At 42.2% G+C, this 15,388-nt stretch overlaps 1 pseudogene; it reads left to right on the forward strand.

Annotated features, from left to right (window-relative positions):
- LOC147709551 (fucolectin-4 pseudogene) overlaps positions 1-15,388 on the forward strand; it is a 291,116-nt pseudogene that overhangs the window by 527 nt on the left and 275,201 nt on the right.

Below are 15,388 nucleotides of genomic sequence, written 5' to 3' on the forward strand. Positions count from 1 at the left end.
GTTTTTCAGAAAATCAATATTAACATTCACTCCTAAAATATTCATTACTCCCCTTCCGTGACATTGCACATGAACTATTTCATTTTCCATTCTCACTCCTTGCGACAAATGTACTCCTATCATTCCAGAATTGGTAAACAACATAAAATCCACATCAGAAACTATCATCTGATTACTGAAATTTGTGTGAAACTGATTTGTCTGGGCAGCCATCAGTTTCTTCCTAATCTTTTTCTGCTTCACATCAAACCGATCAATACTATCCTTAGCATACTTCAGGATCTCATCAATACCCCTAGCCTTCTTGCACATTACACTCTGCTGATTATGCAAACTAAGCTCAGAACCCAACCTCATAACAATGGCAGACACAAAACAACTAGCCTCTCATATTAAGCATGCACTGTTCTCAAAATCTTTGCCTGATTAATTTTGTTCTCTGGCACTTTCTTTTTCAAATGCTCTATCACTGCACTGTGCTTCTCAGCAATCAACTCAGATGGAGCATTATCAGCTACAGACCTAGCTGGTTCTTTAGTTGGTTAAGCAACAGCAACCTTACATTCAGTCCATAAATCACTAGGAACAAATATCTCAAACACTGCATCCAAATCAGTCTGAAGCATTTTCCAGTTTTTTGTTCATTTATTAACTTCCTCGCACTATTTCTCTGGTTCCTCTTGCAATTCTGGAAAATGTGTTGTAAAAGTATGAATAACACCTCTTGTCCAAGGCACATGTACATAATTCTCTCCATGTACTTCCCTCAGTGGAAATTCTGAAACTGCCACTAACTTGGAATCACTAACTGACCTATAATTTCTATTCTCCCTCTGAAGTTTTCTTTTCAGTAATAATATTCTTCTTCCACATTCCCTCCAGTCCAATATCAACCAGATCCTTAATGTGGGCTTTTTAAATTATTAAGTCCAGTTGTTCTATGTTATCATCGGTCAAATCTATTTTGCAATGTCTCTGTATATTTCTAATTTTACTGATATCAACCTCCCTCTCATTTGCTAGTTACTCAAGCCTATCAAATGCTTGTTTCATGCACCTTGCTAGACTTTGTTTAAGTACCACTTTTCATCCATAATTTATTTCATTGTAATCAACCTATTTGTGTCATTGCTCTGTGCCATATTTTTACCAAAATCAATCTATAAAAGCCCAATAATAATATCTCTTTTTCGGAGACTAAGCAGTAACGGCAATAGACCAGTCACTTGAAACTGAAGATAAAACAGAATATTCTCTGCTAGTACTCAATAAAAATGCCAATGTATTACTTGTGAGGCACTCACTGATTCACATGAAACTGCAAGTGCCGTCAATCACTGTGCTTGTATAGTCATACCCTCTTCAGTTGCACCCATATCAAGTGCAACAGAATTCTGCTCCTGTCTTGCGATCCCATCAGTGTATGGATGAGGTCTAGAATTCAAAAGATCATGTTAAAAAGTTATCCTCCTCATCTGCATCTCGTTTTCGGTTCCGCTTTTCTATTTCTCCATCATTGGTTTTCTTTTTGTGTGTTGTCTTATTTATTTATTTATTTTATTTATTTTATACACTTATAAGGCGTGCAGCTACCCAAAAAGGGTTTCCCACAATAGTCTCTTTGACTATTGTGGGAAAAACACTCACCCCTATATCATATCCTCCATTCAGCATCTCTCATGATAATAACACTAGCCTCCCAGCTAATATCTAAATAACCCTGTCCCCTGCATCTTCATTTGCTTTCTTTCCTTCTCTTTAGCCATTGTCTCCCATTTATCTAATTCTTCAAACCTTGTAGGTCTAGGTAACGACTTTCTATCATTCATGGGTTTCCTCAAGAAACTTTATAATGTAAAAGGTACCTTCTAAAGTTAACTGTAAGTCATTTTCATGCCGGTCACACATCCTGGTCAGCATATAAAAAACAATATTCATCATTATTTCATAAGCAGGCAGACCCTCAGCAGGAATATCTCTCCCTCACAAAGGTGATTAGGCTTTTTCAACATAGCATCCTTTATTCTCACTGAAATTAATTCAGAAGGAAAATGAGACAAGGTAGTATACAACAGCCAATGGCAGCGTGGCAATTCCAAAGTTCAGCCAATCGCAGCACAATTCTGACAGCAAGAAACCAACATCAGCATGTTCTGGGGTGACATCTCACCAATCCTCAGCTAACTCACCGTGAATCAATCAATCAATCATTGCATTTGTAAAGCACACTACTTACCCGTGGGCGACTCAAGGCACTGGGGGGAGGGGAATGCTGCTACTGCTTGAAAAGTCAGTTCTTGAGGAGACTTCTGAAGGTCAGCAGGTCTTGGGTCTACCGTAGGTGGATGGGGAGGGTGTTGCAGGTCTTTATGGCGTGGTGGGAGACGATCCGTCGCCGGAGGTTGCTCTTCGGATGTGGGTAACTGTGGCGAGAGCAAGGTCGGTGAAGCGTAGCTGTCGGGTTGGGGGTGTAGAAGCTGAGTCGTTCATTAAGGTACGCTGGCCTGGTGTTGTGGAGTGCCTTGTGTGCGTGAGAGAGGACCTTGAAGGTTATCCTCTTGCTGTGTGATGTGGCTGCGGTGAGGATGTCAAGGATCAGGTGTGCCGAGGCGTTCTGGATGCGTTGAAGCCTTTTCAGGAGTTTTGCCGAGGTTCCTGCGTAGAGTGTGTTTCCGTAGTCCAACCTGCTGCTCACGGGGGCCTTGGTGACCGTTCTTCTCATTTTGGTGGGGATCCACTTGTAGATCTTGCGGAGCATGCCGATGGTGTTGAAGCAGGAGGAAGAGACAGCATTGACCTGCTTAGACATGGAGAGGGTGGAGTCGAGGATGATCCCTAGATTGCATGCATAGTTAGTGGGTGTTGGAGCTGTTCCCAGTGCAGTCGGCCACCAGGAGTTGTCCCAGGCCGAATGGGTGGGTCCGAGGATGAGGACCTCTGTCTATTCCAAGTTCAATTTCAGATGGCTGTTTTCTCATCCATTTGACCACCACCTTCATTCCTTCATGGAGGTTGGTTTTGGTGGTGTGGGGGGTTCCTTGGTGAAGGAGAGAATCAGTTGGGTGTAATCAGTATAGGAGATGATGTTGAGGTTGTGTAGTGCGGCGACGTGGGCGAGGGGTGTCATGTAGATGTTAAACAGCATTGGGCTGAAGGATGAGCCCCAGGGTATGCCGCAGATGATCTCGGTGGCTTCAGAGCAGAAGGAGGGGAGGCGGATGCTCTGTTTGCTGCCGGAGAGGAAGGAGGTGGTCCAGTCCAGGGCTTCTTTTGGACCCAGCGTTGTGGAGGCGCGTTCGTAGTGTGCGGTGGCAGACTAAGTCGAAGGTGGCTGACACATCCAGGGTTCTGATGTCATCGGTGGTGCGATGAGGGCAGTTTCTGTTCTGTGGTTGCTGCAGGAACCCGAACTGGGACTGGGATGGGGTCAAGAGTGTGGCCGGTGAAGTGGGTGGGTGTTGTGATCGGTTGTCTGAGTCTGAGATTTGCAGGTTGGCGATCAGGGTTGTGGAGTTGGTGTCGTTGTTGTTCTCCAGGTTTAGGTCCCAGAGGAGGGTGTAGTCCATGGATGCGAGGGCGTGAGTGTTGGCGCAGTCAGCGATGGAGTTGCTTAACTGTGGTCAGAATCTGGGGTGTCTGTAGATGAGGGTTCCTCTGAGGGTGGGGTTGGGGTCGGTGTGGATCTGGAAGTGCAGGAGATCGGCGGTGCTGAGCGTGTCGGCGGTGTTGATCGTGACTCTGAGAGTTTTTTTGTGGATGATGGTGATTCCTCCTCCTATTCTGTTTGTGCGGTCCCAGCGGGTGATCTTGTAGTCATCTGGGATGGCTTTGGCGATGTTGGTGCCGAGGAGGGGTTCTTCCAGGTCTCTGTCATGAAGGGGACATCTGGGGAGGTTGAGTCGATTAGGTCCCAGAGTTCAACGGTGTGTTTGCGGGCAGAGCGGGTGTTGAGAAGGATGCAGCTGAGGGGGTTGTGTTCTTTCCTGGTCAATGGGTTGTTGGGCTGGATGCTGGTGAAGCTGCAGTTCCAGCAGGAGAAGGGCCCTTAGGAGTGCTTCGGGGTGGCCACGTAGCAGGTGCGTGCTCATCCGGTGTTGAGTGTGTGGAGGGTGTTGGAGTCATAGCGGAGACAGGCACTGTGGCAGTCATGGGGCCAGGGGTTCTGGCATTGGGCGCGGTTCAAGCGTAGACAGGTGCAGACGGGATTGCCTTAGGTGCAGCGGTTGCCATATGAAGGGGAGGGGGAGAGATGATGAGCTGGGAGGCGGGAGAGGGGCGGGAGGGGGAGAGGTCAGTGATAGCGGTGATACCGGTGGGAAGCTGAATGGAATCACGAAAATAAGAAAATTACAGTGGCAGTCAGGGAGAATAAATTAAGAATAAATAAAACCAGAATTGGAACTGAGGCAAAATAGCAGAAACACTGTACAGGAGGGCTGGCTGGGTGCAAGGTGTCACAGAGCCCCGTTGAGCTGATTTACTGGGAAGCTGGAGGGAGGTGTGAGATCCTTTGACCAAGGTCTGATGAACCACCTCAGAAAACAATTGCACACGCCATGTCAATGAACACAAATAAAGGAAATAAAAATGTAAATAAGAAAAAATCAGTAAGTTAAAAGAAAACAAATCTTGCACACAATAAAAATAAAACCAGTACCTATGTGGCACTTGTTACATTCAATTCACACTTAAGCCGATTCCTGTCCGGTGGCAATCTACTTTTGGCTAGTGTATTTACTCTTGTGCCCCAAAGGGCAAATCTGTATGTATGTAGTGCCTTGAAAGTCACAGTATCTTTTTGTTGATAAGTTCAACAATAGTATTGTGAGATTTTGGATTTCTGCCAATTCGATTATCGAACCAACACATAATTAACCAAAACCTCTCCAACGCAAATCGCAAATAAGAATAGTACATCAAAATCACAGTAATCAAACCTCCAATTGAACTCAGAATCAACATTGCATAATCAAATACCTCAGTCACAGCATACCAATCCATCACTCAGCACAGACCTCAATATTCAGTACCACACAGGAATGCTCTCAGTCACCAAAATGCCACAATAATCATGTGACTCTATAAATACTTACAATCAGACTTGTTCAGGAGCAGCAACACAAACCAAGATCACAGCAAACCCCACTAGTAAAATCCACTTTGACTAGGGACAGGGCAAAAAGGGAAATTTCTAAAGCAGAAAGAATGTGTTCTTAACTTACAACACTCCTCTGCTACCACAAATGTGTGGGTGTTGGGGACCCTGCAATTTTGACAGCCAAAAATTGTACCTTCACAGAACACCAACAATGTGATGAATTGGAGACACTGTTAAATCTCAATTTCAAGAGTTAATATGTCCCAGAGGTAAGGATCCTCCCAATACAGCACAAATATCTAAATTACATTAAAAAAAATTAAAACAGCCTGCTCAAAAACGTTTAGTTCTAGTTCAGCTGATTAGTTAAAATGATTTATTACAAAAGTTCTAAAATGCAGAACAGAATAATCTCCATGAAGGCTTTCAGAAAATATGGCATTACAGAGAAGTGTGCAATCAAAAATATTCTAAGTTCTAAGTGGGCAGCAAAATCAAGACAGAAACAGACAGCATCCCTAGTAGAATTAAGGAATGCTCTCTCAGCCCCGCAAAACTGAGTTTTTTTTATTATCTTCAAATTGGAAATGACTAAAACTGTTGAATCATCATGGTATAATAAAATGTGTTGCTTTCGCTACAAATCAGAGCACAACTTTACTAAGTATCATATTGTCATAGAACCTAAGCACTATCCCGCTGCATGCGTATTTATTTTGAAAACTCTACACTAATGCCATCCAGAGATGGTGGGACAAACTAGATCCGTGAACAGCAGGTTATTATGAATGAATAGTATACAGTGAGCTAATGGAACAGCTTTGAATTAAAGTTACAGTTTGGAGACTAGTCTCTGGAGGGTTCACCAAGACCAGGAAGAAAAATACCCATAGAAATAAAACAAACATGATTCTGATTGACTGTGTACTGCAGAAATGACAGATATTGAAATGTGCAGGGAAAAGGCATCCATTTTGAACAGTATGGCCGCTAGGCCCAAATCGCGGCCTATTTAACAAAGGTCTGGAGAACACTCTTCTATATGTCCTGGGAAATTAGTTTTAAAGACAATAGTACAATATTTGTGCGTACATATGTCATTGCGTCTAAAGCCACATTCTGTATTCTGTTCATGCTGCACAAAAATATGAATGCATCATATTTCTAACAACATATAGGAGATAATTACTCATGGACAAAAAGATTTATACCTGAATCCATTGCATGGAGGTTGTGGGAAAAGTATCAAAAGTTCAGAGTAATTTTAAACAGTCCCACATCATGGTCAGTTTGGATGGAGTTCAATGCACTGCTACTTGAGGCCACTATTGTTGGTGCAAGAATCTGTGGCAAGTGTTGTGTGCAAAGTCTTTAAAGTGGTTCAAGTCTTTCAAGTAAATATTTCCTTGTGAATGGTCACTTTGGTCAATTATGCATGTGTTGCATACTTTTAATTGTTTGCAGTATTTATAATGTAAAAACCTCTAGCATAGGGGCTCTGATTTCTAAACACCCTTGTGTACCTGGTAAATGTATTAATGAATAACTATGCTATTAGATACACGTTTTAGCCTGAGTATTATACTAGTGATGTAGCCCCTACAGACCTCTTCTAACTAATTGAGCTTGTCTACTTTCAGGTGAGAATGTGGCCCTGGGTGGTCGAGCCACCCAATCAAGTGTTCTTTCTGGAAATTGGAATCTCCTCGGTTATCTGGGACTTGCATTCAACGCAATAGATGGAAATCAGGATGCCGATTATATGCATGGATCCTGCTCCCGTACAAATGATGAGCTTGGTCCCTGGTGGAGGCTGGATTTATTGAGAAAATATAAAGTCGATACCATTTCTATCACCTCCAGAAAGGAGACATCGGAAAATCTGAATGGAGCAGAAATTCTCATCGGGAATTCATTGAGGAACAATGGAAATATCAATGAAAGGTAAAGTTAAAAGTTTGTTCACTTTTAGTTGCCATTTACACATAACAGATGCGTGTTAGTTAGATCTGTGTCATGATATATGTATTCAAATGTTTGCAGCTTCAAATCTACTTTCAATTAGAGTAATTTGTGCAGTCTCTAACTTGAAATTAAGTATTTCCTGTTCCAGATACATAATTTAAATGTATATTATGTGAAAAAAGCAGATCTCATATATTAGACACACTTCAGTACTGGTTTAGGAGCTTTACCCTAATTGTCAAGAGTTCAACTAATTATTTCCTTTATTACATTAATTTTGTTCCATTGTGATCTAGGCTTTCTCACTAGATATGAAGTGGGCTGCTCCATGCCGCTCCACTCACAGATATATCTTTAGCACTTATGACTGGTGCACTTCTAGATCCCATGCACTTCTGGGAACTGGGCCATATTTGGACAGTTCTATTTCTGTCCAAACATACTTATAATAATTAAGCACTTACTAAGTGATGCTGTGGCAGGTTTACTTGTGCTAAGAGTAAACCTGACTGAATCTAGCCCCCTTTAAACATATTGATCAGATCAGATCATATGTTATTGTGTGTCAGATACTTAAAACCATTTACAATATAACACATTTATAAAAAAGAAAACCAAACATTTGAATACGGACAATTCACCCAAATTAAAAAATATATATACAAAAAAGCATAAAAATGAATTCCTTTTGTTTTAATTGTACCGATATTTAAGTCATCAAAGATTTACATTCTCACCTCCTAATTGCTAAAGTTACAAAATGTCCCTGCTTGTCCCACTTGTTTTGGTGAAGTGCCCCTAAAACAGAATAAATTTACTCCAATAGTTTTCTTATCCCTTTCATATTAAAACTCTTTGTCAGTAGGTTGTAGGACGTAACCATGCATACTATTACCGCACGCACCTTTACATTGCTGCCCATACAACATGTGCGTATTTACCATGCTTGCATTTTGCAGGAGCTCAATTGAAATGCGTGGTAAAGGCATTACCTTTGTAGAGGCATGCGTGCTGTTGCGACACACTAGCATGAACGTACCAGATTTTTTGTTGTCTCTCCCCACGTGATCCATTCACAGTGCTAAATAGACACTGTGAACATACTTACATTTTCTGACGAGACTGAGAAGGAAGAACCAGAGAAACCCTTCTTCTGCCGCAGCCCCCTGCCCATTCTTGAACCTTATGTCCGCCGGTCTAGCCGAATGGATCCTGAGAAGCAGAGGGGAGTTCAATGCTGTGTGGTATACCTTTACCTGGCCCTGACCCCTTAAACCACCCTGTTCCTCAGTCCCCTAGCCCTCTACCCTGAACCCTAAGTCTGTCCCTTTTCTTGGCCCTAAGTCCTAAGCTGCCACCCCAGCCACAGGCCCCTTGCCCAGCCCTAAACCCTAAGTCTAACCCTTTTATTTGCAGTGATCCCTAAAACCACAACTCCTGACGCAGTGCCCTGCTGGGCCCGGAGTTCATAACCCATGACCATTGAGGCCATGAACCCTAAGTCTGTTCCTTTGCTTGGCCTTGATCTCTAAAGCTACCTCCCCTGCCGCAGTCCCCCGCCCTGCACTGACTTTCTAACCCATGACCATTATGGCCCTGAACCCTAAGTCTTTCCCTTTGCTTGGCCCTGATCCCTACAACCCCCACCCCTGCCGCAGACGCAGGCCCAGCCCTGACTTCCTAACCCATGACCATTACAACCCTGAACCCTAAGTATTTCCCTTTGCTTGGCCCTGATACCTAAAACTGTCACCCCAGCCGCAGTCCCCTGCTCAGCCCTGAGTTCCTAACCCATGTCCATTATGGCCCTGAACCCTAAGGCTTTCCCTTTGCATGGTCCTGATCCCTAAAACTACCACCACTGCTGCAGTTCCCCACCCAGCCCTGAGTTCCTACCCATGACCATTACGACCCTGAACCCTAAGTCTTTCCCTTTGCTTGGCCCTGATACCTAAAACTGTCACCCCAGCCGCAGTCCCCTGCCCAGCCATGAGTTCCTAACCCATGACCATTATGGCCCTGAACCCTAAGGCTTTCCCTTTGCATGGTCCTGATCCCTAAAACTACCACCACTGCTGCAGTTCCCCACCCAGCCCTGAGTTCCTACCCATGACCATTACGACCCTGAACCCTAAGTCTTTCCCTTTGCTTGGCCCTGATCCCTGCAACCCCCACGCCTGCCGCAGTCGCAGGCCCAGCCCTGAGTTCCTAACCCTTGACCATTACAACCCTGAACCCTAAGTCTTTCCCTTTGCTTGGCCCTGATCTCTAAAGCCCCCACGCCTGCTGCAGTCCCCATCTAGCCCTGAGTTCCTAACCCATGACCACATGTGGCCCTGAACCCTAAGTCTGTCCCTTTGCCTGGACCTGATCCCTATAGCCACTGCCCCTGCCACAGTCCCCCACCCGTCCATGAGCTCCTAATCCATGACAATTACCATTCATTACAACGAACATGCCTTTACCAGGGCATATTTGTGGTAAAAGCTTTCTAGTTACGGACATGCCAGGTAAAGGCATGTTCATTGTAAAGTATGCCTGGTAATGGTCATGCGTGTAATAATGGTTATTTCATGTTTCAGTAGATTCTTACGAATGTCCAATAACTTGGGGCTTAAACTGATAATGTGTTTCAGTGTTTCCCTCTCCCAGCTGCAAAGACAACACATGCTGTTTAATCGTGAGGGGTTTTCCATCATGCGTCAAACTGACAAAAAGGTAGAGGAGTCTGAAGCCTAAGAAAGATGATATTGCCTTTGTGCTTAAGTTGTAATCGAAGTATGATTTATGTATTGTGCAAGACTCTAGGATATATTAGGAGTTTTTCTATTGTGACACCCTGTCAGAGTCTAAGAGGCACCTTGTTATTTGGTGAAGATTCGAAAGACGTCAACATAGACGAGAGCACGGAGGAGCAGGGAGGCCGTATTTTCTTCACAAGACTCACAGATTCCCTCTTCAATTTAACAAGAGAAGCTTTGTATTAGCAAAGATCATCAATTCAATAAAGTATTATGACGAACCTGAGATAACAACAGGTCCACAAGAATCTAAGGAAGTATCCCCATTATCAACGGTGGCCCCTCCGTGCACAAACAATAATTGTTCATTTGCATTGAAGCTCCAGCAATAGTAAAATAGCTGAGAAGTCATTAACACAGTGGAAAAGAATTGAAATACTCTTTCCATTAGTAACACAGATACCAAGTCAATTGTTGTAAATGTCCTGAAGAAGGTGTGAAGATCAAACAAAGCACCGAAACGCCGAGTCGACTGTTTCACTCTTGACTGTACATAGATGTATTGCATTACCACTGTTGGTGGTTTTTTAACAAATGGTTTTTAATATGTTTTAGATTGTAACCCTTTTGGGAGGTGAATACATTTTACGCTTTATTTTTTGATAAACATTGTTTGCTTAGTGTTATTGATCCTAAGTGATCTTATGGTAATTGCCTACTGCCCTGCTTTTGTTATTCATTTGCCTTTGGTATTCACTTGTCATAAGGTTATTAAGAATCACCCTTATTTTCAACTTTAAACCCTACTTAGGAGATATGGTTTAGCGTATCTAGCCAGCCACGTTTAAGACAGGGACTCCAACATCTTTTCTAACGTTAAGATCCCCCTCCCTGTCATATATAACAGGGGACCCTCCTTCTTTATTGCTAGGTATGGTTCTACCCACTCCGAATATAAACAAAACTATGACAAGCACATATTTCAGTCCTCGACAAACAGGTAACTGAATAAAATCAATTTGAAGCCTTCCAAATGGACCTTCTGCTTTTCCAATTCTTCCTGTGCTGATTATTGTTTTTCTACCTGGATTCATTTGTTGACATGTTAAGCATCTCTGACAAAGACTCTCTGCGACATTCCAGTACCTTGCATTGAACCAATCTTGTCGGAAAAGTCTGATCATATCATCTCTGACTATATGGGTGTCTCCATGATACATTCTAGCCATGGATGCAGGCATACCGTCTGGCATCACGGGTCTTCCATCTAAATAGACCCACACACCATTGTCAGCTCTTCTCTGACAACCTATTTTCTCCCTCTCCTCCTTTTCTCTTATGTCTACTTCATCTTGTAGGTATTTTATGTCTTCCCATGTTCCTATACCCTAAGTAGCATAAGTTGGCAACTGATTCCACAAGTCTCAATTTTCTTGTTTAATGCTATTTTGTTTTTAGCACAGTGTTGGGCAACCTGGTCAGCATATTGATTACCGGCTGCCACACGATCATCTCCTGACTGGTGAGCAGCACACTTGACCACTGCCACTTCTTTTGGCAATTGAATTGCTTCAATCAATTCTTTCTCAAAATGTCCATTTTTAATGGGGGATCCGGAAGAAGTCATGAAATCCCTCTGCATCCAGAGCTGGCCAAAGTCGTGCACAACCGCTTTAACCATACTATCAGTGTAAATGGTTGTTTCCAATTTTTCCCAATTTTACACGCTTTTATTAAAGTTATCAATTTGGCTACTTGTGCAGACTTAACGGTTGGTAAATAGGATGCTTTGACTATTCCAGCCAATGTACACACAGCAAAAGCAGCGCTCAATCCTCCTTCTTCATGGCGTATACACTTGCAATCTACAAAGAGCTCATGTTCTGTATCTTTGAAGGGTTCTTCCTGTATGTCTGGACGGGGTTTAATACTGAGTTCAGTAACGTTGAGACATTCATATTTGACTTCATCTTTCACCTCTTCCTGGTATGATCTGGTAACGAGGTAGCTGTGTTTAGGACAGTACACCTGACTATGGTTATGTTCTCAGCCCCTAGTATAATTTGCTCATATTTTGTCAATCTACTAGGAGTAAGATACTGAGTTCATATTCTTGTCAAAATAATTATTCCAGACTCATGCACATTGAAGCTACAGCTTTTAGATAACCTGGCAATGCAGATGGCACGCGGTGCAAAGTAGCAGAAAAATATGCCACAGGACGTCGCATTAGGCCATGTCTCTGGGTTAGGACGGAGAGTGCACAATTATCTCTCTCGTAGCAGAATAATGCAAATTCTTTTGAAAATTCTGGCTTACCAAGGGCAGGTGCTTCACACAAACATTTTTGTAACTTTAGGAAAGCTGTCATGCTTTCATCATCCCACTCTACTTGAACTTTTGCTTGTTTCTTGGTAATTTGTATCAAAGGTTTGGCCAGGTATGAAAATCCCAAAATCCACTCCCTTCAATAAATTACGACTCCAAGAAACATCCTTATTTATTTTTGAGTTTGTGGTATAGCATTTGTCTTACTATTTTGATTCTTTCAGAGGCACTTTCCTAACTCCTCTTTCAATTTGGTGTCGTAAATATTTGACTGAATTTCTGCAAAACTGTAATTTCTCTGGTGACACTTTATGTCCAATCTTAGCCAGATGCTTTAGCAAAGCAATTGAATCAGTAACAAAGTCAAGTTTTGAGCGCAACCAATAAGTCGTCAATATATTGCACTGAGACTGATTGTCTTGGCAACACCAGAGATTTAATACATTTTTTCAAATTTGGTGACTTTCAGTGTACCCTTGAGGAACACAATTCCAAACGAGAATACACTACTCCCATTTAAAAAAAAATAAAAAATCAATATCAGGATGCAATGGAATGGAGAAAAAAGCATGGCATAAATCAATTACGGTAAACCCATCCTGCTGTCCATGGTATCTGGTATAGGATTACTGCTGGATTTGGCACTACAGGGCAACATGGTATGACAATTTTATTAATCTTTGTTAGATCTTGAACCACCCTATATTTCCCATTTTTTTTTCTTTATACCAATTATGGATGAGTTACAAGGACTACTCATTATTTCTTTCAGAATGCCTTGCTCAACCAATCGATCAATTTCTGCTGCACCAGCTTTCATTTCTGGACTCATTTTGTATTGTTGAGTATTTGGATAAACTGCACCTTCTTTCACAGTTACTTTTACTGGATCTACATTTGCCATTAATCTTACATCTTTTCCTGTAAAATCTCACAGTTCAGGATTTACAGTAGTTTTGACCTCATCTGGTAGCTCGTCTTTTGTCATCATTGAAAAGATTTGCTTCACCTCTGCTCCTTGCTTGACTAACAAGATTTTGTAGACTCTGTCTTCATCGGGGGTCTGAATTGCAACACCATCCGGTGTGCAGAATATTGTGCAATTCATTTTGTAGAATAAATCCCTTCCTAGTAAGTTTACAGGACTTGAGACACACAACACGATCTTATACATCTCTTTAAAATTGACAATATATACCTCCATTAGTTTTGTAATTGGGGTCCGAATTTGCTTATTAGAAACCCCACTATATCGATCGCTTCCCCTGAGAGTGGTAGGTTTGGGATGGCTGCTATTCTCACAGTAGAACGGGTAACACCAGTGTCCAATAAGAAGTTGATGCCATTCCCTTCAACCTTACCATCTATATATGGACCTAACTGATCTACCGGCAAGGATGCGCCAAGTACGCACTCCACTTACTCCCCTCTTAGACACCGTCATTGTATATTATTGTCAAAATAGGAAGTCATTGTATATCATTGTCAAAATAGAAATCTTGCAAAAGAAACTGTGGTGATACAAAAATGTTCTTACCAGTTCCTTACTGGAATCCGGTGTCCAAACTGTACTTGGCTTGACTCACAAAATTTGGCATGGGGGCACGTGGCAATTGACTCTGTAGATTAACAACCTGCTGCAGTTGTCTTAGTAACACCTCATTCTGCATCTGTGGATTTAAATTTTGATTTTGGGTGTTTTTAATCTGTATAATTGTATATTCCTTTTTCCATTGCCCCAATTTTCCACACCCTTGACAGGGAAACCTTTTCTTTGCCTCTTCTCTGCCCAATCTTCCTCTTCATTTACCCCCACTACTTTCACTTTGGACTTGCCCATTTCTTTGGTTTTTCTGCCTGATTAATTATCTGGAGTTCTTGCTGTTCTTCTAATTTAACTTGGGCCCACATTACATTTTTTTCTAAATTCTTTTGTCTGTTATCGATTTCATCTCCACAGTACTTTGCGTACTTGACAAATTCATCTATGGGTTCTACTACTTTGATGTTGCCCCGCCTATTTAATCTCATGTGTCACAGCCTATAGTTCTCCTCAACGCTAACCTCCTACAACCCCCATAATACCTCTGTACTTGAAACCCGGTAAGATGTACCCGTACGTGACTGTCCCAACCGATTCTTCACTATCCCCCGCCCACCCTGTGGTTCTTATCATATGCGCCGAAAAAACGTTAAATGATTCATACTAGTCAACAAATGGACCAATTCTAGGGATGGATGATCAAACCACGTTTGAAACAGTAGTTCATAATGCTCATAATCATATTTTATACACACTATAGCATAAATGTTCCCAAGCAAGTTCCTTCAGCATTAAAGATATACTTTTCACGTGCGTATTTCATAACGGAATCTTTGATCAGTCATTTATGTTGCTCTTTCTCTTAGTGGGTGCTACGTGCGAGTGGGCAGTAGTTTTGAAAATCATTACGCAAGTTGCCGTGCACACCATATCTTTGGCTGTTGATCCATTCTTTCTTTAGTATGACAGTTTTAGACCTCTTGGCGTGCTCTCTGGATGACGTGGTCCGCCCTTTGCCACGTAAGAATTGACAATACTATAAAGTAAGTGAGGCGTCGCTACACCCCAAATCCAGGCGCACAGCGGTGTTCAATGAAAGTTAAACATATTCTTTCGTTTTTTCACAGTTTATATCGCTAATAAATCCATTTACTCCGTATTTCCAGTTGTATTGATTCTTTAATATCCACACATGATTAGCCAATGTTATAGGACTCTTCTCATACCACGGATATGCCACAGGCCTTTTTCCGGGCACACGTCGAACATTTAACATCCTTAATATACAATGGTGATGTCACCCAATGCATTTCAAACTTTTTAAAGTCCTTCCTCAGGGGTTCACTGTGAAATAAATAAACATTGCTATAAACATTTTGCATGAGTGGCGATCTTTAAATACAATTCATGACCCAATAACATGGTTTTACAGCTTTTAAAATCACCCCGTAATTGTAAACGTAATTGGCGCTGCCCTCGGAAAAACGGAGCGAAAACGCTACCATAGTTAATTAAAACAGAATCTTCTGGACTGCCACTCTTATGACAATGTTTAGCCCTCCATAACCTCATAAACGGGGGCCCAATGTGCCACCCCGGTGTTCTTCGTTTTACCTCCCCTCATTAATCACCCTGAGTTAACTACATCTCCATACCTGTAACGTTAAGTATCGCTAGTACACACGATGGCGGCGTTAAACCGCACGCCGTCTT

The sequence above is a fragment of the Lissotriton vulgaris genome, chromosome 6 (assembly GCF_964263255.1).
Source record: "Lissotriton vulgaris chromosome 6, aLisVul1.2, whole genome shotgun sequence".
NCBI lineage: Eukaryota > Metazoa > Chordata > Amphibia > Caudata > Salamandridae > Lissotriton > Lissotriton vulgaris.